Raw genomic sequence first — 27,353 nt, 5'->3', positions numbered from 1 at the left:
CTGAAGTCACAAAAAGGAAATCTCCTTTCGTTTTCTCAAGACAAGCCTTAAGAACTATAAGACTGATACAATATGAATTTAAAATTAAACTATAGGTCTACCTATTAATATTCTTATTTAATATTTATTTCTCCATTTTCCTCATAACGATATTGAGCAATTTTGTCAAATGTCTCTCTGAAATCCTGACATACCATAGAAACCCTCTTATCCTGATCTGCCAGTACAGACAGAAACTTCAGATAAGAAGAATACGAAATAAGTGTGCCATTATGTTTTCCTTAGAGAAAGACTTCTTGGCTGCGGAAATTACAATTTTCTGTCCTAACTGCTCACAAACAAGCCATGACAAAGCTTGAATGAAATTTAACACACTTATTAGAGAACTATGGCAACTAAAATAAAAAATAATTTTAGTTGATAAAGTATTTGTGAATCCAAGTTATTTTTTGTATAGTTTCATTGCTTTCGTATATTTCATTTCGGTTTATGTGCTGCAGTCGTACTGCAGCATCATCTTAAACGGGCTATTGAGGGAAATACTGACTTTGGAGGCATCTTCCGTTCTACTTTCATTGAACTGTGCAATATTGGGCCATATGATTTTTTTCTGGTTTTAAGTTTGCTTAATTATCAAATAAAAGAACTTCAGTTAGATGATCTTAGAAGATCCTATGAAATTTATATTTGAACTGATCCATACATAACATTGAATATGTTTAATGCTAATTTAAAAATTAAGAAAAGTTCCAGATGAGTTATTACTCTGATCAATATATTTTTAAAAAACACCCACTAAAATCATCTGCTTATAACAAAAAAGAAAATGTAAAATAACGTTTTAATGAAAGGACAGCTGCATTGAAACTTTTTAGGCACTCCTTCAATTGCTTCTTCACTTCCTTTATGGCAGAGGCATCACAGTTAAAGGTTTCAGGTTTGAATGTTTTATCCCCTTCAGAGACCTTCTCAGTATTATTCCCAACTTTTTTTTTCTCCTTTTGACATCTAACATTTCTATTGCAAATATAAGACAGAAAAACACAGTGTTACACATGTCACCAGAGACAAAATGATAGAAAGTAATGACTTTACATTTTGGTTCATTTAATAGTGAATTTCATGACAAGGAAGTGATACTAGAAACTTGGAGAGCAACAGTGAGTCGATGTAAAAACATCATAGGAACATAACAATTTGAGGATGACAGGGCAGGAAGTCTTTGCACAAGCCGGAGAATAAAGCTCAAAGTGATTTCAATAGCAAGAAACACTGGACCTCGACATTTATAAAAGCCATTATCCCCTTGCTGTGGATAACAGGATCTGAAGTACTATTGTTACTTTTGGCTCCTTTTTGCTCTGACCCATTGGAATGTAATTTATTTTTAATTATTTTTTTTTTTATTTTTAGGAATTCAATATGTAGTGGAGTGTTACTCTATTTTTTTTTTTTTTTGATTAGCCATCCATACATTTTGGCATAACACTTTGCATTTCAGAATTATGAAATCTTACCAATATCCAGGTGAGGTTCTTCTTTCATAAAATCCATGAGTGCACCATGGAGCATTACTCAAATCTAAATAAACCCAAATAAATCACTCTTCTCTCAGCATTTCTATTACCTAAAAGTGAGGTGCAGCATGACATCTGTGGCCAATTGGCAATTCAGATATTCCCCTAACGGAGAGTTGGCAATACTCTATCTAGAAGCATAAACACCCGGTTGAACTACAGCTAATGGGGGATTGTTGAAGTGGGGGTTTCACTCTGCTAGAGATATGTTAATTTGCAATTAACATAGGGTGAGGGTTATCCTTTCAGAATTTCTGGCTTGGAGGTTCACAATTAAGACTTGGACCTTGCTCCTACCCATAGTTGAAAACTCTGGCGATGTATGTTATATAATTTCCCCTACTGCCAGAAGTTCATCCAAATTGAGTTTTTCTCTTATCTGCATCTCTCCAAATTCTCATCCCAGAGGAAGCAATAATTACATATTATGGCAACTGAATTTTCTACCTAATTATTACAAGTAATCTTTTAAGGCCAACATATTAAGCCTTTTATCCCAACTTGGATGGGCTCTTTCCTTTAATCATTTTTTTTCTTTATTTTCTCCTTAAGATTTCTTTCTCTATTATACTTATTTTACGACTTCATCAACCTTCTTCCCCAATGACCTTTAACTTTTAAGCATCTTGTCCTTCCCCACTGTCCCCTCCACAATTTATTTAATATAACCAACAGGACCAGAAACCTGGCTCAGCCATAAAACATGACTTCTTTATAGAGACATGCAGCAAAAATGGCCAAAGGTGAAATTTAGAGAGGACTGATATAAAATATACCTATGATTTGGAACTCTTTGTTCCATTCTAACATTTCTAAAAATCATTCTATGAAAAACAACTTAATATGTGTTTTTGAGAACTGAGTATTTTTTTCTCTTGATTGTTTGTCAATGTTACATAAGCAGGTATACTAGAAATCAGAGTAACACACTTTGCAGTGTGTGCCCAGCAAAATGTTTCTAAAAAATAAACCATGGTGCATTGTCTGGTTTTGGGTGTTTGTGTCTGCAGAGCTACGTCAGCCCAGAGGGAACACCTGGTTCTTATTCATATAAAAGTGCTTAAACAGGCTAGGGTACTCCTGCTAGGATATATAATAATTAATGATGCATTATGAACAACTGCTTACTAGATAGCTTCACTTAGCTACTTAATAGGCATCTTCAACAACATGACTAAATCACCATGAAAATGGTGATATTTTCCACCCACTTGTTCACGCAAAGATCTCTTTGATCCTTTTCTTTTTCTTTCTAATCAAGTCTAATCCATTAAAAGAGCTGGTAGTTCTAACTTCAAAACATATTTCCAAACTTTATTCCCTTGATGTCTATTGCTACCTAATTTTAGACACTATACATGATTCTTATATGTTTTTATATATAAGAAAAAAGGCAAGGAATATCATATGTTGCTTCTTGTCTTTTTTCTTACATGTAAAAACATAATTCACCCAGCAGGTAAAATTATATTACAACTCAGCTTTTAAAAAGCTTAGGAGGCATCTCACTGCACTAGGAACAAATACCAAACCACTGGTCTACAAGGCCCTTTCCATCAACAGGACCTAGTTTATATCTCCAAATTCATCTTTCAGTAACCTTTCTTTATCCCTATGATTTGTACAACATACCGAATTTCTTGCCCAAAGACCACAGATTTAATCAAATCAAAGTCCACTCTAATATGAGTATTAGCTATTTTTGAAATAGGATATGAAGAAGTCTAAGAAAACTTCACTTTTAAAATTAATTTATTATCTAGTTCCACTGTTCATGAGATTTCCCAATAGGAATAATTTCATTTGTGTTCATGATTCTGAAGTATTCACTGAAAATACAGACAATGCTGGTTGTTGCAACAAAATAAAATAATTAGTAGTTACCAAATGAAATTTGCTTTCTTTATGTTAATTAGCATCAGAGGCATTAGGCAGATAAATAAAGGAATGGCTAAGTTGTGAGGCTGGATAGCAGACTTTACTTACTCTACACACATGCAGACAATGAACCCTAATCTCTGGTCTTGTTCCAGGCATGGTCCTAGCCCAGCAGCTCCCTTTGTGATTCTAGATATTTTTAGGTTTTTCAGTGCCCTTTTAAAAATAAAACTAATGAGAAAAAATTGTCAGGGCTTTAGAAATATTCACTGATAGTTCTTACCTATGGGTAAATATCAAAGAGCTAAAATCAACAGATATGCGATGTGCGTTTGGAAGGAGAGGCAATAATTAAACCTGACAAACAAAAGATGATTGGTGATACTATTCCCCCGATAGACAGGACCTAGAGTAGGAGTTGGCCACATATACCAGTCATTTTACATTGCTATAAAGAAATACCTGAGGTTAGGGAATTTATAAAGGAGAGAGGTATTTGGCTCACGGTTCTGCAGATTGTACAAGAAGCATGGTGCCAGCATCTGCCTCTGTCTAGTTCAGGCCTCAGGAAGCTTACACTTATGACAAGTGGTAAAGGGGGAACAGGTGTGTCACATGGTCAGAGACAGAGCAAATGAGAAGAGGGGGTATCAGGCTTTTTTAAATGACCAGCTCTCTTGTAAACTCATGGAGTGGTAACTCACTAATTGCTGTGAGTACAGCACTAAACTATTCATGAGGGATCCGCCTCCATGAGACAAACGCATGCCACTAGGCACCACCTCCAACATTGGAGCTCAATTTCTTTTTTCAACATTGGATGGAATAAATATCCAAACTGTATCGCCACAAGTAGGGTATAAAGTTTAGTGTGAGGCGTGCTGAGTTGCAGAGGCTTATGGTATATATACGTGAAGATATGCAACATACAATTTTGGTGTCAGGGTAGTTCTACAGAGATATCTTTGTAGATGATAGAGATTTGTGAATTATCAGAATATTAAGCATAGTCAAAAAACTGGAAGTTGAAAAATAAATAAATAAAAGAGTATATACCGTGAGAAGGAAAATAAGAGCGATAAGAGATAAGGATACAAATAGAACTCCAGGAATTGCCATTACCTATAATATGAGTGAAGAGAAGGAAAACTACAAGAGACAGTAGAGGGACATAACCATAGAAGAATGATGAAAAAGCCACTTCTAAAGCCAAAGGAAAGGGTTTCCTGAGTCCAGAGTAGTCAAAGATGTCAGATGGTGCAGAGACATCAAATGAGAAAGGGACTCAAATGCCCCGTGGAATGCATAAGTGATCTTTGTCGGAGCTCTTTCAGAGGATTAATGGGGACAGAGATTATCAATAGGTGAAGAGTGATGGGAAGGTATGCAATTATTTCAGAAAAATGCATTGTGACGAAAAGGCAAATAGTTTCGGTTACATCTAGAGGTAAGCAAAGGGTCAATAAAGTGGTATTTTATTTGTTTGTTTGTTTTTGTATTTGTTTTCCATCAGGTAAAAGAAAGCAAGGAAAGATTCCAAAAAAAAAAAAAAAAAAAAATGAGCAAGGAATGATGTGTAGGTCTGTAGCATGTAAAATGAGGAGAACCTTCTAGATGAGAACAGGGAGGCCTGTTCCATTGTGAGTGATGGTTATAAAGATTTACTAAGATGCATTAATTGTGAGATGTACATTAATATACAAACTTGCAATTGTTTACCTTCAAGAAGACTTTTTAAGATTCCTCACATCCTTACTAACCCTAGCATAGGTTGGAGTAGGGATTTCTTTGAGTTCTCCAAATAATCTGAATGAATATTGACTTTTTTAAAAAATTATTTCACCGGGCCGGGAGCGTGGCTCACGCCTGTAATCCTAGCACTTTGGGAGGCCGAGGCAGGTGGATCACGAGGTCAAGAGATCGAGACCATCTTGGTCAACATGGTGAAACCCGTCTCTACTAAAAATGCAAAAAATTAGCTGGGCATGGTGGCGCGTGCCTGTAATCCCAGCTACTCAGGAGGCTGAGGCAGGAGAATTGCCTGAACCCGGGAGGTGGAGGTTGTGGTGAGCCGAGATCGCGCCATTGCACTCCAGCCTGGGTAACAAGAGCGAAACTCCGTCTCAAAAGAAAAAAAAAAAAAAATTATTTCACCATGATGACTGCTTTGAGGACATTACTCCTAGCATCATATCTGGGCAAATAGAATGTTGACTGAAATAACCGATGAATTAATGATAAAACACTTCAGAAAAGAGAAGTTGAAAACCAGATTGAGGAAATGTTTCTGAATTTACTGTTATTGTAAGAAACTAATTCTGAACCTAGTACGCGATACAAGGAAATTATAAACAAATACATATAATTTTTAAAAAATTAAAATTGATCTGGATGTTGTGCTCAAGTAACCCAGAACTTAAAGAAAAAAAAAATAACAAGGATGTTCTTCCACATAACCACAGTCTCAGGAAATGTGACACTGGTGAAATATCAATATCTAATCTAGAGATATAAAGATTAAAAAATTGTCACAATAATGCCAATAATGCCATTCTAATATATGTTTTTTAAATCTGAGGTCTAATAAAAAAATCACAGACTGTAAAAAAAATTGAAGTTGATACTCAAATTGACCGTGCTTTATGGAGTTTTATTTTGTTATTTTCTCCATGCAATATAAGAGTTTTCCTCCTTAGAGACAGAAAAATGGATTACATAATTATTCAAAGTCCTGCTTAGGCCTATAACACTAGGATCTACTGATATGTCCTAATTCAACTGCTCCATGAACATACCCAATCACAAACTAGACATGCGTTAAAGTTCTATCAGCTTTCTGTATCATCTTTTTGGATGACAGTTTTGCTCCACTGACTAGTTCCCCAGGTCAAAATTCATCACCTTCTGCAGTAGAGGATTTCAGTAACAAAGGATTGCAGAAATCCTATTATAGCAGCCACACACAATCTACTGAGGATAGATTTTTATAACTTCTCTTGGATTTCTGAGGTTTTGTAATTTCCCCCAGCAACCCAATCAAAATGATTTGAAGAGATACTTAATATCTCCCTCCTTTTCTGCATCATCTATGTATATATTAAATTCTTAAATGAGAGGGCCAACATGATATGAATAAATGTGGTGACTCCAATTCCCCTCTCAGCTGGCAGGAGCTGCATCAATAAAACCACTCAAGATATTCAGAAATATGTGGAGTTTTCCGTGGGAGACTGCAGATCGATGAACACACAGAACATGTCCTTGTCACCCCTGCTGCGGTGCCTTTCTTCTCAGCCTGATGACACATTAATAAAGCTGTCTGAGTCTCTGGCTACTGTTACAGACTATAAATGTCTCCTGGTATTACTTTTGCTGAACAGGATTCCCTGCACACCTTGCTGACACTGTGTCTAGCCCCCACCTCTGTAGAGGTTTCTAACTTCTAAGCAGGGCACACTTAAATTGAGATGGAAACTTCAACAAAGGTATCCACATTTAAAAAAAAATTAAAACCCTACTGTGGACACTATGTAATTTGCAGCATTTCCAAAATTATGTGTGTCCAAAGTGAGGTCAGAGTTCTTTTCAAGTGATTTCTAAAATAAATTATTTGCTTTTGTCTTAGCTCAAATATTAATGTGCAAAACCATTATTTAAAAACTAAGCTCTGCAAATTAAGTACCTAATATATGGGTTGGGATTCACTCTTTTCTCTAAAGAGAACAAACATCTCATAGGTTGATGAAATAATTTAGTTTAGAATAAATCAAAAGTGCTGCATTTGCTACTCTATATTTAGGTCAATATAGTGTTTTAAATCAAACATTTGCTAGGAACCTGCCATATGCTGGACACTATGTGACTGAGAAAACACATGGGAACAAGCAATGAAAATACATCATGGCAAGTATCATTAATTTAGGTAAGCCTGAAGTTTTTCGGAAGCACAAAATAAGGAATACCCGAGTTTCCCTAGCAGAGCATGAAAGGCATTGGAAAAGAGATAACATTGGAAATGGTGCTTGAAGGATGAATAAGCGTTTTCTGTGACAGAAGGGAGAAGGGCAACAAAGAGGACTCTATATGCAGACACATCAAGCATGAAAATAATGGTACCTTCATGGAAAGGAAAGCTGGAGAACAAGGGTGAGAAAGCATTAATCCACGGGACAGAAAAGATAAGGTCGTAAAAAACCTTGCATGCTGAAGAAAAAAAATTTTTAAAATTATTCTGTAGGCTCATAGTTCCCATACCTGGCTCATCATCTAATCTCATTGAGTATTTTATAGGCGGGTGTTGAACCATGAGAACACAGGGACACAGGGAGGGGAGCATCACACACTGAGGTCTGTGTGGGGGAATTAGGGGAGGGACAGAGGGAGGTGGGGAGTTGGGGAGAGATAACATGAGGAGTAATGCCAGATATAGGTGATGGGGAGGAAGGAGGCAAACCACATTGCCATGTATGTACCTATGCAACAATCCTGCATATTCTTCACATGTACCCCAAAACCTAAAACACAATAAAAAATATATATAAAAGAACAGATTATTTCACTACAATTCAAAGATTCTAATTAATAACCAGGGCTTGGGTTAATTAATAATGGGGCTTGAATTCCAGGAACGCCTATTTTTAAAAAGCTCCGGATATGATTGTGACACTCATTAGAGTTGACAGTCATCCCATGTGGAGAATGAAAGCATTCTGAAAGGCTTACAGGAAGGGAGAGAATCTGTTATAATCGAGGTTCAATCATCATCAATTCTGCTGGTAAATAAATAAGCAAATGCCTATTAGAATAGAAGTCACAAACGTGGCCTATAGATTGGTTTTACTGGATGTACACAGAATTGATATATTCTCTGTGTGTGCATGTGTGTGTATGTGTGTGCTTGTATATATTTATTAATTTGTTACCCCTACTTCATAATATAAAAACTTTACATAATAAACTTATTTTCCTAGTTCCCTTGTGATATTAGGTCTTATGGCAACCCTGGGACTCTGGATCAACATGGCAACAGTTGGCTGGAGCGCCCTATGAATTGGATATGCATCCTACTGGCTGCTCAACCATCACTGTTGCTAGTTTACTTTAACTCACTTTACTCATTCATCTCCCTACCTGGTCAATGTGGGCATTTGAGTTTATAAAGAATGGATAAAGGATATTATGTTTAAAATGGATAGTACTAATCTTGTCAATAATCTAGTAAGCCTACATTTGACAGAGAGAGGATAAGTCAAAATGTGCCAAAGTCCCATAGTACATTGAGATGTTTATTTTGGAATGTTGAAAAAATAATAAATTAGAGAAATAGAGAAAATTCACCTTTATCGAACAGTTACTCTGTACCAAGGACAATGTTAAAAGATTTAAAAATATGCTATCACTTAATCAGCTTAGTAATCTAAAAGCAAAGAAAAAAACAAATTATATGAAGGACAGAGATCTTTTATTGCTGACTTTACAGCAGTTGGAATAATACCTGGTACAAAGAAGGTGCCCAATCCGTATATTTGACTGATTAAAAAAAGGTAAACCACAACTGGTAACATTGACACTCTGAGGCGCTACAAAGATCACATAGGTACCACATTTTTGAAATATAATTGATCTAGATCTCTTGGCCTTCAAAACCTAGGAGTCTCCAGTGTCCAGCATTGGTTTCCCCTTTTCAGTGAAGCAAAATGAATCATGTCTTGAGATAGAGCAGGAAGGAGACTATTGCCATAAATCAATTCAATTTCTAACCAAATACCTTGTGCAATACCTTGTTCTCTCTTTTTTCAGTCTACTTAAATAAATACCTTAACTTCTTAAGACATGACAATAAGAGTGTTGGTAACAAGTGACATTAATAGAGAAACACCATAGAGTTCCAGACTATCAGGATCCCTGTGAGACCAAATTTGAAAGTCTCCCAACATGGCACACTCTTCTTAGCCTGCTTTAAATCTGGTCTAATGTTTTGTCTGACAAGATGAGAGAACTCTACATAATTTAAAAAAATCTACCCACAAGGCAAATATCTGCTGAATTTTAATGCAACCCTTAGTTGACCCAAGATATTAATCAAATGAAATTAAATTTCTGAAAAAGACCTCGTTTATTGATGAGATGATTTACCATAGCTTAGCTTGGCTACTCTTCACCTTGAACATGTATTAGGCAATGTCCTATTTGAATCTCATTCCAGGGTTCAAAACTTTCTGGTCAATAGGCTCAGCTTTCTTCTGATGGTCTATGACACTTTTTATTGTACCATCCAGGATTCTTAAAGACACTGTAGGTATGTATGATGCTGAGATAAAATTGTCCTTTACTAAACATGTGCTTACATTACACAGGGGAGATGGGCAACTGCCTAGACTTATTTAGAGAAATTTTTTCCTCTCTATTTTAGTTTTTCCATAATCAGGCAGCATTTCTACATGTTCTTGGAAGGGGAATGGAGATTTACCTTAATTCTTCTTTGAAGTCCCTTTTTTGTGTCTGCTGAAGTTAAATATTAAAGACAAATAAGTTAAGAGTTGTTATACAATAAATCATTTCAATTTAAGTAACAGATGATGTCTGATGGAGTCCATGGAGTAAGGAGGACTATGCATGTAAGTAACACATAGACTTATATTGAGAAGTGACTAATTTGGTGGTCCCTACCTTGCCAATGGTTCTTTACTGTAATAATCATAAGGCCATTGTGTTAACATAGGTTGTGACAGAACTTACTGAGCATTGTTCTCACATTGCCCATCATCTATCTTGCTATTGCATATGCCTCCCTCTGCTGAGCAGCTCCCATTAATATTAGAACAAATCTCAAGGGAAGCCAGGTTCCTAAGAAGAGGCCAGGATTCTGGGCAGTCATCAGACAGCATCATATGTCCCACACCTGTATCTCTGTTTTTGCTACCAGCTTTATCAAGATCATCTCATTACATGGTAGTTAGTGAGAAACAGCTACAAATCACCAAATTAAGGCCAGAATTACAAGTGATGGCAATGCATTTTATTCATGCTGAACAATTTAACAATTTAGCAGCTTTTAGTAATAGCATGCCTTAATATTTCAGTGCATGGATAAGTGATTTATGTTCAAAGTAAGCCACATGACCATCTGTCATTACAGAAGAAAAGTAAAAAGTCAATATGCAATGTTTAGGACGACCACATGGTAGCATGTAGAAATGCTTAGGATATATATTCAATGAAAAAAACAGAAGATAAAGCATATGCCTTTGATGGTTATACCTTTTAAAATATGCATAGAAAAACAAATGCAAGGCGAGACTTTAAAATATTCATTTGAGATGTTACATTGCAGTTATGTATAATGTATAGTGTTATATATTATACATGTATAATAGTTATGTTACATTATAGTTATGTATATGTATAGTTATCATAGTTAAATATATTATTTCTCCAATGAAAACATTGAAAAGTAACAAATGTAAGACAAAACAATATGCAAAAGATGACTATTTTGTCAATGAAATTGTAATTTTTAACATGAGAACTGTAAGCTAAAAAAAGCACCATTATACGAGTTAAAAGGTAAAATATCATTCTGAAAAATATTTTCTGGATATTTCACTAATTTTTGAATACCATTTTTTCAAAGGGAGTAATCATAATTCAATTTAATGAAAGCAAAAATGCCTCTATGTAAAGTAAAGCAAGATCTTGGTTGAAGGAAAAAGAAAAATACAAGACAGACTTAGAGACAGGTATGAATATAATTCAAATAACATGCTAAATGCTAACAAGATAGTATTTACAGAAAGAAAGGAAAGTAAAGGACATTCAGACTTTGCCTCTTTCGGAAATACTACATTCCCAGATGCCTTGGGGAATACGGCATGGAGGATACAAGAAGGTTATGTGAGATCCATTTGAGATTATGTCAACAGACAGTGCTGAGGGATTGACAAGATAAAAAGGCACTTTTTTTTCCATATCCAATTCCTCTGATATGTTTCACTAAATGCATAAAGACAGAGAAAAAACATGAAGGAAAAATGTTTATACATTTTTAGGTTTGTGAATAGTTTCAAGGGGGAGAAGAGATATCATGAGGTCATCTGGTATGCCTTCATAAATGCTTTAGAGTATTACTCATTGTGCACAATTCGCAGAGCCCTTGGCAATTCAAATACATTTCCTTTCTTTTGTTGAAGACCAAGCAGGTCTGCCTGGCTCTGAGGGTTCCTTACATCAGGGTATTTTATGTATGAGATTTCTAATTGAAAAGAGCCAACAGAATAAATCTGAGCAGAATCCATGAAAGAGTGAGAACTCCCAAGATCACATTCTGAAGTCCAGTGAATAAAGAACGGCTTATGGACAGAAAATGGGGTCAAAAGTCAAAGACAAAGAGAAAGTGAAATAGCCCAGTGGATAGAAAACAGGAAGTTTTCTTGGAGAGACTATGGTTACAAAGAGGAATGAACAACCCCATTATTCACTTCTATCGACAATAGGTCTGTGATAGGTTGGCACATCAGACTAGCTAAAAAATACATTAAGAAAGGAACTTGTCACATTTAGCAATGTCCTCTTTTCAGTGTCGTCAAGATACACTTCTAGTCTCAGGCAGTTCCAACCTCATAGCAAACAATGTTACAAGCATCAAATTTAATGGCCCCTATATCTGTTGCTCGTTTTCATTATGATCTGTCTTCCCTCTTTCCTGAACTTTTGCTATAACAAGACCATCTGTCTCTTTCTGGTTGGTAGGAAGTACATCAACGTTATCAGCATCCGTCTTTTTTCCTCTGCCCAGTCACACTGCCATGCCAGAGATTCACATGAAGGGTTAAAACTCCTACAAAAGTGCAGGATTCCTAAAATAGGCTAAAACAATAAAAATGCTACCATCTAACATATAGATTGCCTTAAATGTAAAAATTTATGTATGTAACTATCTCTTTTTTTAGATGTTTTTTTTTTAAAGAACGCTCTATGCTTTATTCAATTTCATATTACCAAGACCTACATAGCACAGTAGTTGACTTATTGTAGGTAAACAATGAGTGAATGGATGAATGCCTCAATGTTCATTCATATAAATTACTTTGTGTATTTCTTGACAAAATAAAGCAGAGGTGGCACATGTTCCCAGGACCTCCTGAGGCTGTGTCGCAGAAAAATAATAAACAGAGAATTAAATGTATGAATTTTGAAGCTCTGGAGTTGCACACTACCAAAGGCACTTATTAAAATCACATGCCATTTTAACCATGCAATCCTATCATGAATGCTAAAAGACGGTTAGAAAACAGAAAAAAAAAAATGCTGGGAAAATCAGTTTAGTTCTTAACTTTTTCTGTTGTTGTTTTTAAAGCTTTCCTTATTATTATTATTATTGTTATTATTATTACCACTACTACTATAGAATTCAGGATTGTATAGTCAGTCACATAACAAGAAATCACTTAAAATGAGTGTCAGAAATCTAGCTGGCACCTCCGTCCCCTTGACGGGATTTTTGTATTTACAGATTCACATGAACATCATATGCATACTGATATGGTTTGGACATTTGTCCCCTCCACATCTCATGTTGAAATGTAATCCCCAGTGTTGGAAGTGGGACCTGGTGGGAGGTGTTTGAGGCATGGGGGCAGATCCCTCATGAAGTGCCCTCTCTTCAGTTACAAGTTCATGCAACATCTGGTTGTTTCAAAAGGAGCTGCCCCTGCCACCTCCCACTCTCTCTCTTGCTCCCTCTCTTGCAAGGTGACATGCTGGCTCCCCTTTGCCTTCTGTCATTGTTGCAAGTTTCCTGAGGCCCTCACCAGATGCAGATATTGGTACTACGTTTAGTATACAGCCTGCAGAAGGATGAGCCAAATAAACTTTTAAAAATAAACTTCCCAGTCTCCAGTATTCCTTTATGGCAACACAAACAGACTAACACAGATACATTTCCCAGTGTGAGAGAAAACATTTATTAATAATGTGTCCTTGTCCCTTCAGGTACAGAGTTGAGACTGGGCTGTGAAATTTTATCCCTCCCTCCCTCCCTGCCTTCCTCCCTCCCTCCCTTCTTCGCTTCCTTCCTTTCTTCTCAGTTATTTAAAGTAAATTAGTCACACAATTTAATACCTTCTCCAGAAAGTTTTGAAAAACAATTAGAATTTTCAACATATGTTTCACAAAAGTGCTTTAAGCATTCTGCAAAATTTCGTGGTGTTGCTACATTTGGTTTGCATGCATTCCTGAAAGCTATGACTGAGCCTGTCATTCATAATCCTAATTTTGAATTTACATTTTTACTCATTCAAACAGCTACATTCTTCTGATTGGTTAAGTTTTAAACTAAGTAATTACTTTAACATTTATTTGATAAGAAGACAGATTTATAAATTACTAATCTAAAGCTACTTAGTAACATCATTTGCACTGGCTGTCAGAGTTGCTGAGTCTCACCTCAGTGCTCTTGCCACTACATAATTTGGCCACTTCACAAAGTTATGAATACCTCTCTCCTCTGTTTATCTCTATTGGTCATTCCTCAATTAGCTAACATAATTCATTAGCATGCTTAACTTTCAAGCAGATGTCATTTGAAAAGGGCACAGAGGACAGAGCCTCTGGTGACGACTAGGCCTTCATTTTTTTTATATAATCCTGCAAATTTGTCTAGCTGGATATGTATTTCAGTTCTCCATCAGAATAATGGCAAACAGAAATATTGTCCCATAAGGAAAAGCAGAACCGAGGGACAGAGAAAAAAAGGGGCAGTGGGAAGTAGAAAGACAAAAGGAGAAAGACTAGGGAAAGAAAGAGATTGAAGGATGAAATCACACTGGAAATTCTTTGTATTTTGCAATGTCTTATATTCAATGTTATTGAATCTACCTAGCATGTACAAATTCATACTTTGACAGTATTTAAAATGCAAAATAGTGTTTTTATATTTATTCCTAGATTGCTTCTTAAAGAAGTTCTTGAAGGCAAGAAAAAGATTGTGATTTTTCATCCTACAAGGTAGAAACAAAGACACATGATTAAATGATTGCCCCAATGGCACTGAGCAAATCAGTAGAATGAGAGCTGTAATATATGAACTCCTACCACTTTCATAACTTCATGCTTGGTGTTGTCATTTTGAATAGATGACTATGATCACATTAGTCACAAACTTATATTTTAAAAAAGTTTCAAAAATCCTGTTGCCAAAAAATGCCCAAAGTTCAAAAACAAGTAAAAATCTGGAAAGCATTTATGTTATGTTCCATTGAGAAAGAATAAAAAATCCAGAAGGAATAGCACAATGGAAAAATAGGCAAAGGATAAAGAGTCAGTTGAATTCACAGAAAAAGACATTGAAATAGCTTAAAACCATATGGATAGATGCTCAGCCTCACTATTTATTTTGTAAAATGCAAATTAAATAACAAAAATTCTTTCTTTTTTTTTTTCTTAAACTTTTCAGATTGCCAAGTATTATACAATTTGGCAAGAGTGTGAGGAAATAGACATTTTTATATATTGTTGTTGAGAGTATTTGGCAATATCTTTCAAAAGTTTAATGCACATATGTTTGAATGCAGCAATACCACTTCTAGGAATTTCTCCTATAGATGAACACCCACATATATGCAGAGATGTATGTACAAAGATGACCATGATAGCTAATTGTCCATCAGCAGAATACAAAGCCAATCCATGATGTCATTAAACAGATAATGTATAATGGTGATATTCTTAAGAAAAGCTTTCTAAATAGATTATTTTTAAAAAGTAGAACATTACGGCCAGGCGTGGTGGCTCATGCCTGTAATCCCAGCACTTTGGGAGGCCGAGGCAGGTGGATCATGAGGTCAAGAGATCGAGACTATCCTGGCCAACATGGTGAAACCCCGTCTCTAATAAAAATACAAAAAAATTAGCTGGGTGTGGTGGCACAAACCTGTAGTCCCAGCTACTCAGGAGGCTGAGGCAGGAGAATTGCTTGAACCTGGGAGACGGAGGTTGCAGTGAGCCGAAGTCGTGCCACTGCACTCCAGCCTGGTACCTGGTGACAGAGTGAGACTCTGTCTCAAAAAAAAGAAAAAATAGTAGAACATTACTTAGCCTTTGTCACTATTTTGTGTAAAGACAAAAAATCTAACCTATGTGTTGATTACTCTGAAATTTAGATATCTAGTCATAATCTCTTCCTGAACTCAAGGTTCATATCCAGCTTAATACGGCCATTACAGAATGCTTGGTGTCTGTCCTCCTACTTCCCAAAGCCTATTCTGATAATGACTTTCTTGTTCCAATAATTAATAGCACTATTCATCTTGTTACTTAAACCCAATTCTCCATCTTATTCTTCTTTCATACTCCATTTCCAATCAATGAGCAAGTTCTATTGCCAAAACATATCTAAGAGCAGCCCACTTTGGTGTCTTTTCACTGATCATACCCAATTCTAAGCCACCAGCCTCTTCCTAACACTTTTGCCTCAGATACTTTTCTTCTTCGTTGCTTTCTCTACAATCTATACCACATACAACAGGTGAAGTGATGTTTTTATACACAAATGTTACTTCTTGCCTAAAATCCTCTAGCATTGTGTTGTTACAGTTAGAATCATTCCTAACTCTTTAACTGGCCTGCAAAATCCTACATTATCAGTCCCCTGTTTCTCTGACTATAACTCCTACCACTCTGCCTTGAAAGTTCATAGAAAATCTGCTACAGGATACAAAGCAATCTGGTGACAGGTTGATACTAGGGAGGGCTACTTTGATTTGTTGAATTTTCAGAATTTACAGCCCATGCTGCTTCCATCATGGTCCGCTCACTCACACATGTATTCCACAGACCTCCCTCTCAGTTTTAACTGCTATTCTCAGATTGGCCCACTATGTTTCCAAAGAATCTTTTGTGCTGAGTCCAAGCGGTTTTCCTAATCTCAGGGCCATTAACAGATACACTATTATCATCCTTTCCTTCTTTCCACCTTGAAGACACAAAAGGGGTTTTGTTTCTGCAAATGGTTTACTTATACTAACTTGTATTTAGGATTTGGAGTCTAGTTTGTCACATAGTTGGGCTGCAAATTTTCTTAAGCATTGGGTTCTTCTGCCCTACTTCCTTTTTATTTTATTTTTTTAATTGAAGGGATTAAGAGAGCTTCAAAAACTCCTTTATGGCTCCCTCATCATTTCCAAATTCTCTTCACAGAAACTTCAGGATATTCTGGGTATAATTTGCCTTTTTAATGACATAAATTATGCATTTGTGTCTTCCTCAATTGAACTATTTTTAAAAAGGGAAAAATCTCAACAGAAAGTACAATTTAAAAATTTATATGAAAGATAATGCCAACTTTTAAAGACATTGAAAGAAAGAAAAATAGTATATGCAAATAACAGTAGAAGAATTCTTTTTAAATGTATCTGATTTTGATAGATATTTGAAAAGTTAAATAGCTTCTTAGTTTTGATCGCAGATACACACACACATTTTCTGATATATGTAGTCAATTTGACATTGGTTTTATTACACATATATTCAATGTGTGTTAATTTTTGGGGTATCATTAGCAAAATTAGTGAAGAAGTTAAAGGAAGAATTCTCTAAACATATTGGATCTGAGAGGGTAATTAATGCTGAAAAGAAGACTGACAGAAAATAAAGCAAGAATGGATTAGAGACACTGATGTTTTGTTTGAAGAAAACAAAATTAGGAGCAAGAAGTTATGAGCTTTGTTCTCCTATTAACAGCTGTGTAGCCACAGGCAAATCACACAGCCTACTGAGGTCATAGTTCTCATGTATAAATTGACAAGTTAGAGAAAAAAATCTGAGAATCTGGGTGCCTGAAGATGCCTTAGTCAGAGCCACAGGCATGCTCAGTTGAGCTATCATAAAACAAGGTGAATCACTTACAAATATTTTGCATAAAATACATAGATTTTTAGTTTCTCTTTAAAAAATCAGAAAGTTGGTTGGGCGCACTGGCTCATGCCTGTAATCTCGGTACTTTGGGAGGCTGAGGCGGGTGGATCACGAGGTCAGGAGATCGCGACCATCCTGGTCAACATGGTGAAACCTCAACTAAAAATACAACAATTAGCCAGTCGTCATGGTGGGAGCCTGTAGTCCCAGCTACTCGGGAGGCTGAGTCAGGAGACTCCATTGAACCCTGGAGGCAGAAGTTGCAGTGAGCCGAGATCAGGCCACTGCACTCCAAACTGGCTACAGAGAGAGACTCTGTCTCAAAAAACAAACAAAAAGAAAAGTCAGAAAGTTTCAGATCAGAGCCATTGGCTATAACTGGGTGACTGCTACCCTTTTGGAGAGAGTACGCACTCTCCAGTTTATCTCTATTATGGGTTGAATTGTGTTCCCCCAATATGATATGTTGAAGTTCCAATCCCTAGGACTTCAGAATGTGAATTAATTTGGAAATAAGGTTTTAACAAAGGTAATCGATTTAAAATGAGGCCATTAGGGTGGGCTCTAATTCACTAGCTGGTGTCTAAATAAGAAAAAGGGAATTTTGACACAGACAGAAATGCAAAGAGGCAAGATGATAGGAAGACATAGGGGGAGAAAGTCATGTGACTATAAGACAAAGAATGCCAAAAATTGTCAGCCAATACCAGAAGCTAGAAGAGTCAAGGAAGGATTTTTCCTAAAGTTGTCAGCAAAAGCATGGCCCTAGTGACATGTGATTACAGACTTCTAACCTCCAGAATCTTGAAATAATACATTTAGGTTGTTTTAAGCCACCCAGTATTTAGTACTTTGTTATAGCAGCTCTAGGAAATTAATGTAATCCCAATATCCAACTGATGCTAGTTAGTCACATTTGCTGCCTTTCTCGACCATGCAGTCTTTTGAGTACTTTGTCTTTTAAATTAAATAAATTTTATGATGTCATCTCGCTTTCATAATTCGTGTTTGCTCATTATTTAGATTTAAAAAATTATTTTAAAATATAGCATCTTAAAATAAGTAGTGAAAATACGCCAGACATTCAAATGCTCAGAATAGTTTTTTACACAGGCACAGGCCTTGGATAATTCTGTGTAAATAGAGCGAGAAAGTGGAGTTGACTTGGCAACAAAGGATGTAGCCAGAAGGATAACATGCTGTGAAACAATGCTTTGCCTGAGAAGTTCTCCAAAAGAGGCTTAACAACTGTTTTTAAGGTCCTATGTTGGCCATATTGTTGCTCAGTCTAGGCTAAGTGAGAGAAATCATATTTTTGAGAGAGATTTGAAAGTAGATAAATGGTGGCAACCTCCTTAAGAGTTTAGTCCTCTACTGAGAATCAGGGCTCTCCTGCCCCATTGCTACGAGCACGTGGCTATGGCTGTGTCAGCTGCCTGTGTAGCGATCCAGTGAACATTATTGCAAATTCAGTAACAGGTTGACTCTTAGCAATGAAAGGCAAACTTGCCAAATGAGTCTTGGATGTTCCTACTTTGCTAGAAGTAAGGATTAAAAAATATTGGAGCCCTAAGAAAGGTCTAGAAAAATAACATACAATGGACAATTAGAAGTCTAATGTTTCAGTGCTCTCTCTGGCTGTTACTGGCTTGAACAAGTCCTCTTTGGGTGTAGAAACTTGTATAAACTATAACTACAATTTGCATCATTTCTATTTCATAAATATTTATCGAGAGAAAATATTTGAAATTGATTTGTAAACTACATAACATGGTGTACAACGTACTTTTTATTAATGTTGCTGTTGTTTTCATGATCATGATCATCATCACCATCATCATCATCATCACTTACCACTTCATAGGAATTTACCTAATGGGGGTTAATATGTACTGTAATGTTAATTTTTTCATTTAATCTGAAACTCCCAGATTAGGCTTTCTTTAGATATAAATAAAAAGGTATCAAATACATAGTACATCTTCTGCTAATGGTGAGCTAAATATGAATACTGATTGTCCTAGTGCTTTGTAGCTGATTGGGTCTTTCAAGCCAATGAAAATTATTAAATGAATTCTGAAACTTTTATTTTAGTTATTTTCTGTTTTTATTATTTGCACTAGAAAGTAAACAAATAAAATTGTGTTAGTTTTAAAAAGATAAAACAGTAGTTGCTCTTAACCTTCCCTTTAACAAAGTGTGTATGATTATTATAGAAATATTATGCAACATGGGTACATTTACAGTGTCTCAGAGCAACTGGCCATGTACTGCAAATTGACTACATCGCCTCCTGTGAGTGAAGGAATGGTTATGGAGTCACAAAGCCTGGGGTTCAATCTAGATTCCACCATGTGCAAGCTATGTCACTTTTGTGGGTCATTAATTCCTGAAAGCCTCAAGTTTGCACTTGAAAATTCTAAATATCTTTCTATTTTATTTATTATATTATATTATTATTATTATATTTGAGACAGAGTCGTACTCTGTCACCCAGGCACAGAGTTCAGTGGCATGATCTAGGCTCACTGCAACCTCTGCCTCCTGGGTTTTATTTTTTATTGATACTTAATAAATGTACATTTTTTCAGGGACATGGAATAATTAAATATAATCCTATAATTTGTAAAGATCAATGTTCTCGGGATATCTATCACCATAAATATTTATATTTCTTTATGCTAGAAACATTCAACTTATTCTTTTCTACCGATTTTGAAATGTACAATAGATTATTGTGAACTATAGTCACTCTACTGATCTATCAAATAGTAGATCTTATCTGCTTGATCAAACTCTGTATCTATACCCATTAATTAACCTTTCTTCATTCTCTCCTTTCCCCTACTCTTCTCAGCTTCTGTTAACCACCAATTTACTTTCTTTCCATAAGATCTACTTTTTTAGCTTGCACCTAAGAGTGAGAATATGCTATATTTGTTATGCTGTGCTTGGCTTATTTCACTTAACATTATGCTATCCAGTTCCATCCACGTTGCAGAAAATGACAGTATTTTATTCTTTTTGATGGTCAAATAACATTCTATTGTGTACATACACCACATTTTCTTTAACCATTCATCCATTGATAGCACTTAGATTATTGATTCCATATTTTGACTTTTGTGAATAGTGCTGCAATAAAGGTAAAACAACCAGATCTTGAGAGAACTCATTCGCTGTTGTGAGGACAGCACCAAGCCATGAAGGATCCACCCCCATGACCCACTCACCTTCCACCAGGCCCCACCTCCAGCACTGGGGATTACAATTTGACATGAGATTTGGGTGGCGACACAGATCCAAACCATGTCAGTGCCTTCTTGCTTCATCTATGCATGGTAGAAGGGGCAAGGAAGCTCTCTGGGGCCTCCTTCATAAAGGCATTAATCTCACTTATGATGACTTCACTCTCATGATTCAATCCTCTCCCCAAAGTCCCACTTCCTAATGCCATCACCTCGGAGATTAGTATTTCAATGTATGAATTTTGGTGGGGACACATATGAATACTGAGATTTATAAGGCATAAGTAAATTTCTCAAGGTTATTGACCTTGGGAGCAGGCCAGAAATTCCAATCCAGGTCTAGTTGTCTCCAAGGAATCTCTTCCAATCTGCCTAAAATGGGAAGCACTAAATGGTACCAAGATCACAGTGCATGTGAGTTGCTGATCACAGTACACATTATTTTTTCTATTGCAGTTTTTTTCTGAGTCAAGATTATCTTCAGGTTTTTATTGGATACCATGATGCCGCAGAAGATATAGTTGGTTTTAATAGAATATAAATCTGGAGGCTCATACATTTCATAAACATACTTGACAATAAGCCTGCCAGAGATGTATTTAATCCCTTCCACATGAACGGACTATCCTTGTTCAAAAAAGGCTGTCTAATATACTCCTTCTTGCCACAAATCTGTGGACCAGGGCAAACTGTAGGGTGAATAACCATCCTGGTTTGCCTGGGTTGGAGGGGGATCAGTCTCTTCAGCAAGACTTTCAGAGCTAAAGCCAGGAAAGTTCTGGGGAAATAAATGTATTGGTTAACCTAGATAAAAAGATCCTTTTAATTTTTAGGTGAGGAAACTCGGATGTAGCCACATAGCTAGCATAAGGGCAAGGCCAACCTTCAATTACCATTTCAATTTTCTGGCTCCAAGTCCAGTGCACAACCCATCACAAGATTAAGAGCAATTTATTTTAATAGAGTGAAGAAATTTTAAATGATTTGGGTCTAAATGTGCACTGTTATGCAGTACAATAGACTGGAACAATAATCTAGCTAGTTTCAAAGCCAGAACAAATGCTCATATTTAAACATACTCTAGTTTGAATGTACTCATTTTTTTCTAATGGCTAATGTAGAATGAACATTTCAGGAGTCCACCAACCCTCTTAGATTTAAAATGTTATGCTTTATTTACAATTATGCTATAATAAAGTATTTTACTCACTATCAATAACAAAGATGTAATAATGTCACTGAAAGACCTTTTTATACACTATGTAGGTATTTACTTATATATATTTTAAATTATTATTTTTTTTTTAGTTTTTAATTTTTTGAGATAGTCTTGCTCTGTTGCCCAGGCTGGAGTGCTGTGATGCAATCTTAGCTCACTGCAAACTCTGCATCCCAAGTTCAAGCAATTCTCCTGCCTCAGCCTCCCGAGCAGCTGGAATTACAGGCATATGCCACCATGCCTGGCTAATTTTGTATTTTTAGTAGAGACAGGGATTTATCATGTTGGTTTTGAACTCCTGACCTCGGGTGATCTACCTGCCAAGGTCTCCCAAAGTGCTGGGATTACAGATGTGAGCCACTCTGCCTGGCATGACAATCTGTAGGTATTTATATCAATAAGTGCATGTTTTAAGAGAGTGATCTGAGGTACTGACATAATTTAAATTTGGAAAACAATACCAAATGTGTCAAAGTGGAAAATTAAATTTTGGGGCAGATCCTCTTGCAATTTTGAAACTCAGAAACTTTCTTGTTTGCAACATCATTATCTCTCCTTTAAAAATTTATCAAGAATCTGTAGCTGGAGTGGAAACACAATCTATATTTTCAAAGAAGAAAGGGAGGAAAGCAGTAAATGGAAAATGATTTATATAAATACAAAGAGATATAAAAAAATCAATGTACATTTTCTTAGTATAGAAAATAATTGATTAACCCATATTATTCTCTTCAGGACAATTTCTTCTAAAAAAATAAGAAGAAATTATATAAGAAATTTATTCTTCTAAAAAAATAAGAAGAAATCAATAAATAAGGGTTTCATGCATTTCTGTATCTCAATTCCCTTTAAGTAAGAGTGAAGATAATATTTTTGGAGAACTATATAAATGACACTTAAGTGGCACTACTAAGGAAAAAGACCATGGTAGCAGGAGTGCCTCTAAGAATGAAAATAACAACAGGATGCATTTGTAAAGTAATGTATCTTATATACTGTGTAGCTAATAGGAAAGAGTAAAACAGATAAGGAAGAATAGAACCTGATTTAATCACTTTCCTAACCACAAATAAAGAATATGCCTGTGAACAGATGTTTGCCCACTTGTGAACTTACTTGCTACAAGTAAGTGTTTAGTCCTTTACATTGTCCTTTTCATAGCAACATGATGTTCAGGTGGAATAATTACAGCATTGTACCAGTAGTGAATCCTAGAGGATGCAGGCCCAGTTCAGCCATAAGATGCCAAGGCCACACCCTTGTGTATTTGCTTCAGTAATGATGAATGAAGACAGAGAGGTTTTCAGCCTGGAGAATCGGAAGTTAAATCCCTTGTTCCCTGTACCAGCTCACTCAACTCTTTGAAATACTTGAAAATTACCAGAATTACATTCTTTGTCCCCTAAATTGACTTTCTCCCAGAGGAGATGCCTGCCCGAAACAGTCTCCAAAAATGGCATCATCAGGTGCCATTTAATTAAACATATCAATAAAGTATGGCCATTTTTGAAGGAATTGGAAGGATTTTAAGCAATGCCAACCATATACAACTCAGAAAAAATTTTAGGGTATATCAATCAAAATAATGAATTAGTACAGTTTTTTGGTTTTGCTCCAGGGATAGGATCAATTGATATCTGGGACAGAATTCAAAATTAAGAGAGCCTTTAACTCTGTCTGATACTAAAAACTTGTTTATTTCTTATGGTGAATAAGAGCAAAGATAAAGTTCTTTCACAAGTTCCTGTTCCATTATTCACAAATATCTCTATATTTTGGAGGGTTAGGCAATGTTCAAAGTAATTTCTGTTATAGTCATTTGATTAGGCATGGAGAAGAGTTTTCATCCAATTCGAGGTTGTGAAGTTTTATTTTCACTTTTACCTAAGGCAAAGCCTTTGATTATATTCAAGGAACAGCTATGAAATTGTAATGCTGAGAAACTTCATACTTTGCTATATCACATACTACTGACCAAGGAAAGAGGATAGTATTATTGCTAATAATCACTTGTCCATTTGTTCATTAATTGAACCATTGTTTAATCAGTATCAATTACCAGGCATTGATCTAAGGACTAAGGTTGCAGCAGTAAATAAAACAAATTATTCTTCTCACCATTCTTACACTCTATTTTAGAGAGATAGAGAGGAAAAATAAGCTATATCATATGCTGTATAATACTCCTATGGAGAAAAGTAAAGGGAAGTCAGAATTAATTAGGTAAAAAAAAAAAAGGCGGGAGATATTATTAAGTGTTCTATGAGAATAATCTCTGTACCCAAATTATTAATCAGGATATAGATATCCTATGTGTGTGTGTGTGTGTGTGTGTGTGTGTGTGTGTGTGTGTATACACACATATATACACACACACGTGTATATATATGTATATACATATATATACATATATATACAAACACATGTGCATATATATGTATATACATATATATATATACATATATATACACACACATATATATGGCAAAATACACAGAAAATATCTGATCTAAGAGAGTTATACTAACTTGCACAAGATCACTTAATTACTAACTCACAGAACTATAATTAAACTCTGGATTTTTATTATGCCATGGTCTGGATTTGGTAGGGATTTTTAATGCATCCTTAGTATGTTTGCTCTTAATGGAAATGGCCTTCAAAATAATAATCAATCCCATGGGCCCAAAGTTATTTCTACAATGTTTTCTCAAAGATTAGCTTATTCCATGAACCAGCAGCAATAAAATAGGTTAAAAATATATTAGTTATTTATTTCTCCAATTAAGACTGCAAGTTAAAAAATATTTTCCTTTTGACCAAAATAAGTTAGACAAGTGTTTCCTGCCCTCAAATAAAATATACTATAACTTAAGTGACTACAATAAGAATAAAGAAATGCTTCTATTCACTTGTTCTATAGCATCTTGTTTTTGCAAATTTTTTTTCTTTTTGTCTATTAAACACTCCTAGATCAGCACCAAAATCTTTTTTAGAGAATTTAAATTACAAAATACAGGTACAAAAATGTAGATTTCTCCAGCTGCTTTTTGACAACGACCAGGGATGTAGACAGGGGAGACCTACGCCTTGCAGTCTCCAATTTCTCTTCAACACAACCCAGCAGGTTGACTTACAGCTCATAATAGGACACTGGAACTCTTATTTCAGCTCTTTACTTTCCTTTGTAGGCATCTTTATTTTCTTTCTCCTTCATGATTTTGAGCAGAAGAAACTCTTGGGAAAACTGTGCAATTCCTGTCTTTTCTATTGTTGATATCAAGGCCCCTTGACCTCTATAAAGGTACTCCTTTGGCAGATGCTCCGGGCTTAGAACCTCTTTCTTCATCGCTATTTTCAGCAAGCTACCACAATGGGAATGAGCTGACAAATTAACACCAAATTCCAATGCAGGTGACTATCTGGCATTGTAGTGAAACGCTAGGAGCTTGTGCCACCCTAAGTAGCAACATTGTCTTAATTAGACCATTTTGGGGTTGAAACTGGATTCATTCTCATTATTAATTTGATATTGAGGTACAATACAGTAAAATTCACCCTTTTTAGAAGTACACATCTATAAGCATTTACAAACCTATCACAATCAAGACATAGAATATTTCCTGTCATCCCTCAAATCGTCTAGTGCCCCTTTGTAGTACATCCCAAACCTCTACTGTTTTTTTTTTCTTTATTTCTTCTAGAAAAAAATGGGATACATGGCAGAATGTGCCGGTTTGTTACATAAGTATATATGTGCCATGGTAGTTTGCTGCAGATAGTGACCTGTTCTCTAAGTTCCCTCCCCTCAACCCCCACTCCCAACAGGCCATGGTGTACGTTGTTCCCCTCTCTGTGTTCATGTGTTCTCAGTGTTAAACTCCCACTTATCAGTGAGAACACATGGTATTTGGATTTTGGTTTCTGTGTTAGTTTGCTTAGGATGATGGCTTCCAGCTTCATCCATGTACTTGCAAAGGACATGATCTCATTCCTTTTTATGGCTGCATAGTATTTCATGATGTATATGTACCATATTTTCTTTATCCAGCCTATCACTGATGGGCATTTGGGTTGGTTCCATGTCTTTGCTATTGTAAATAATGCTGCAATAAACATACATGTGCATGTATCTTTATAGTAGAATGATTTGTAATCCTTTGTGTATATACCTAGTAATGGGATTGCTGGGTCAAATGGTATTTCTGGTTCTAGATTCTCGAGGAATTGTTACACTATCTTCCACAATGGTTGAACTAATTTACATTCCCACCAACAGGATAAAAGTATTCCTATTTCTCCATAGCCTCCTCAGCATCTATTGTTTCCTGACTTTTTAATAATCGCTGTTCTGACTGGTGTGAGATGCTATTTCACTGTGGTATTGATTTGCATTTCTCTGATGATCAGTGATATTGAGCTTTTTTCATGTTTGTTGTCCGTGTAAATGTCTTCCTTTGAGAACTGTCTGTTCATATCCTTTGTTCACTTTTTGATGGGGTTGTCTTCTTCTTGTAAATATGTTTAAGTTGCTTTTAAATCCTAGATATTAGACCTTTGTCAGATGGGTAGATTGCAGAAATTTTCTTCCATTCTGTAGGTTCCCTGTTCACTCTGATGATAGTTTCTTTTGCTACGCAGAAGCTCTTTTAATTAAATCCCATTTGTCAATTTTGACTTTTGTTGCAATTGCTTTTGGCATTTAAGTCATGAAGCCTTTGCCCAAACCCCTACTTTTAACCATTAACAACTAACTACTTGACTGATTTTTGCCTTAATAGTTTTATTCTTTCTAATTTGTTTTATGAATGGAATTACATAGTATAAAATATGTTTGATCACATAATTCCTCTCCTTAATCGATTTTAATGGCTTTTTACTGAATAAAACAATAATTTCCTCATGAGGATGTATGGACCCTGCTGCTGTGGGTAGAATTATTAATATATCACCAAAGCTATGTTAAAGCACTAGGCTCTGGAATTTGTGAATATGATCTTATACGGAAATAGGGTCTTTGAATATGAAATTAAAATGTGTATTATGATGAGGTCATACTGGAACGGGTGGGGCCTTAATCCGGTATGCTGATGTCCATGTAAGTAGAGAAGACACACAGAGATAGAAAAACATAGAAGAGAATACTATGTGAAGAAACAGACATGCAGAAGGAAGATGGTAGTAGAGACCGAAGTCATGCAGCTGCAAGTCAGGGAATGGCTAATACTGCTAGCAACCATCTGAAGCTAGGAGCAAGGGCATGGACCTGCCAAAACCTTAACTGCCAACTTCCAGCCTCCAGAAATGTGAGAGAACAAATTTTTATTTCTCTAAGCCACCTGTAAGTTACTTTGTTTTAAAAGCCACAAGAAACTAATATACCTGTATATCTTCTTAACCCTAACTCACTCGTTCTTCTTTTAGTTTGGACTTCTAAGTTGCTCGGGTTTTCATCAGCTAATCTAATCCATGGTATCCGTCTCACTTCAGATCCTTTACATGTGTTATTTCCTCTTCTGG

The 27,353-nt window shown here is 35.8% G+C and overlaps 1 protein-coding gene across 18 annotated transcripts in view; it reads right to left on the bottom strand.

Moving 5' to 3' along the window:
- Positions 1–27,353, bottom strand: part of LRRC4C (leucine rich repeat containing 4C) — a 1,360,095-nt gene that overhangs the window by 902,055 nt on the left and 430,687 nt on the right. The window lies entirely within an intron of this gene.

This window comes from Aotus nancymaae, unplaced genomic scaffold (assembly GCF_030222135.1).
Source record: "Aotus nancymaae isolate 86718 unplaced genomic scaffold, 86718_ANA_hifiasm-v0.15.2.pri h1tg000059l, whole genome shotgun sequence".
NCBI classification, from domain to species: Eukaryota; Metazoa; Chordata; class Mammalia; order Primates; family Aotidae; genus Aotus; species Aotus nancymaae.
Note: the sequence above shows the minus strand (reverse complement) of the source record. Positions and strands in the feature narration are given on the sequence as shown.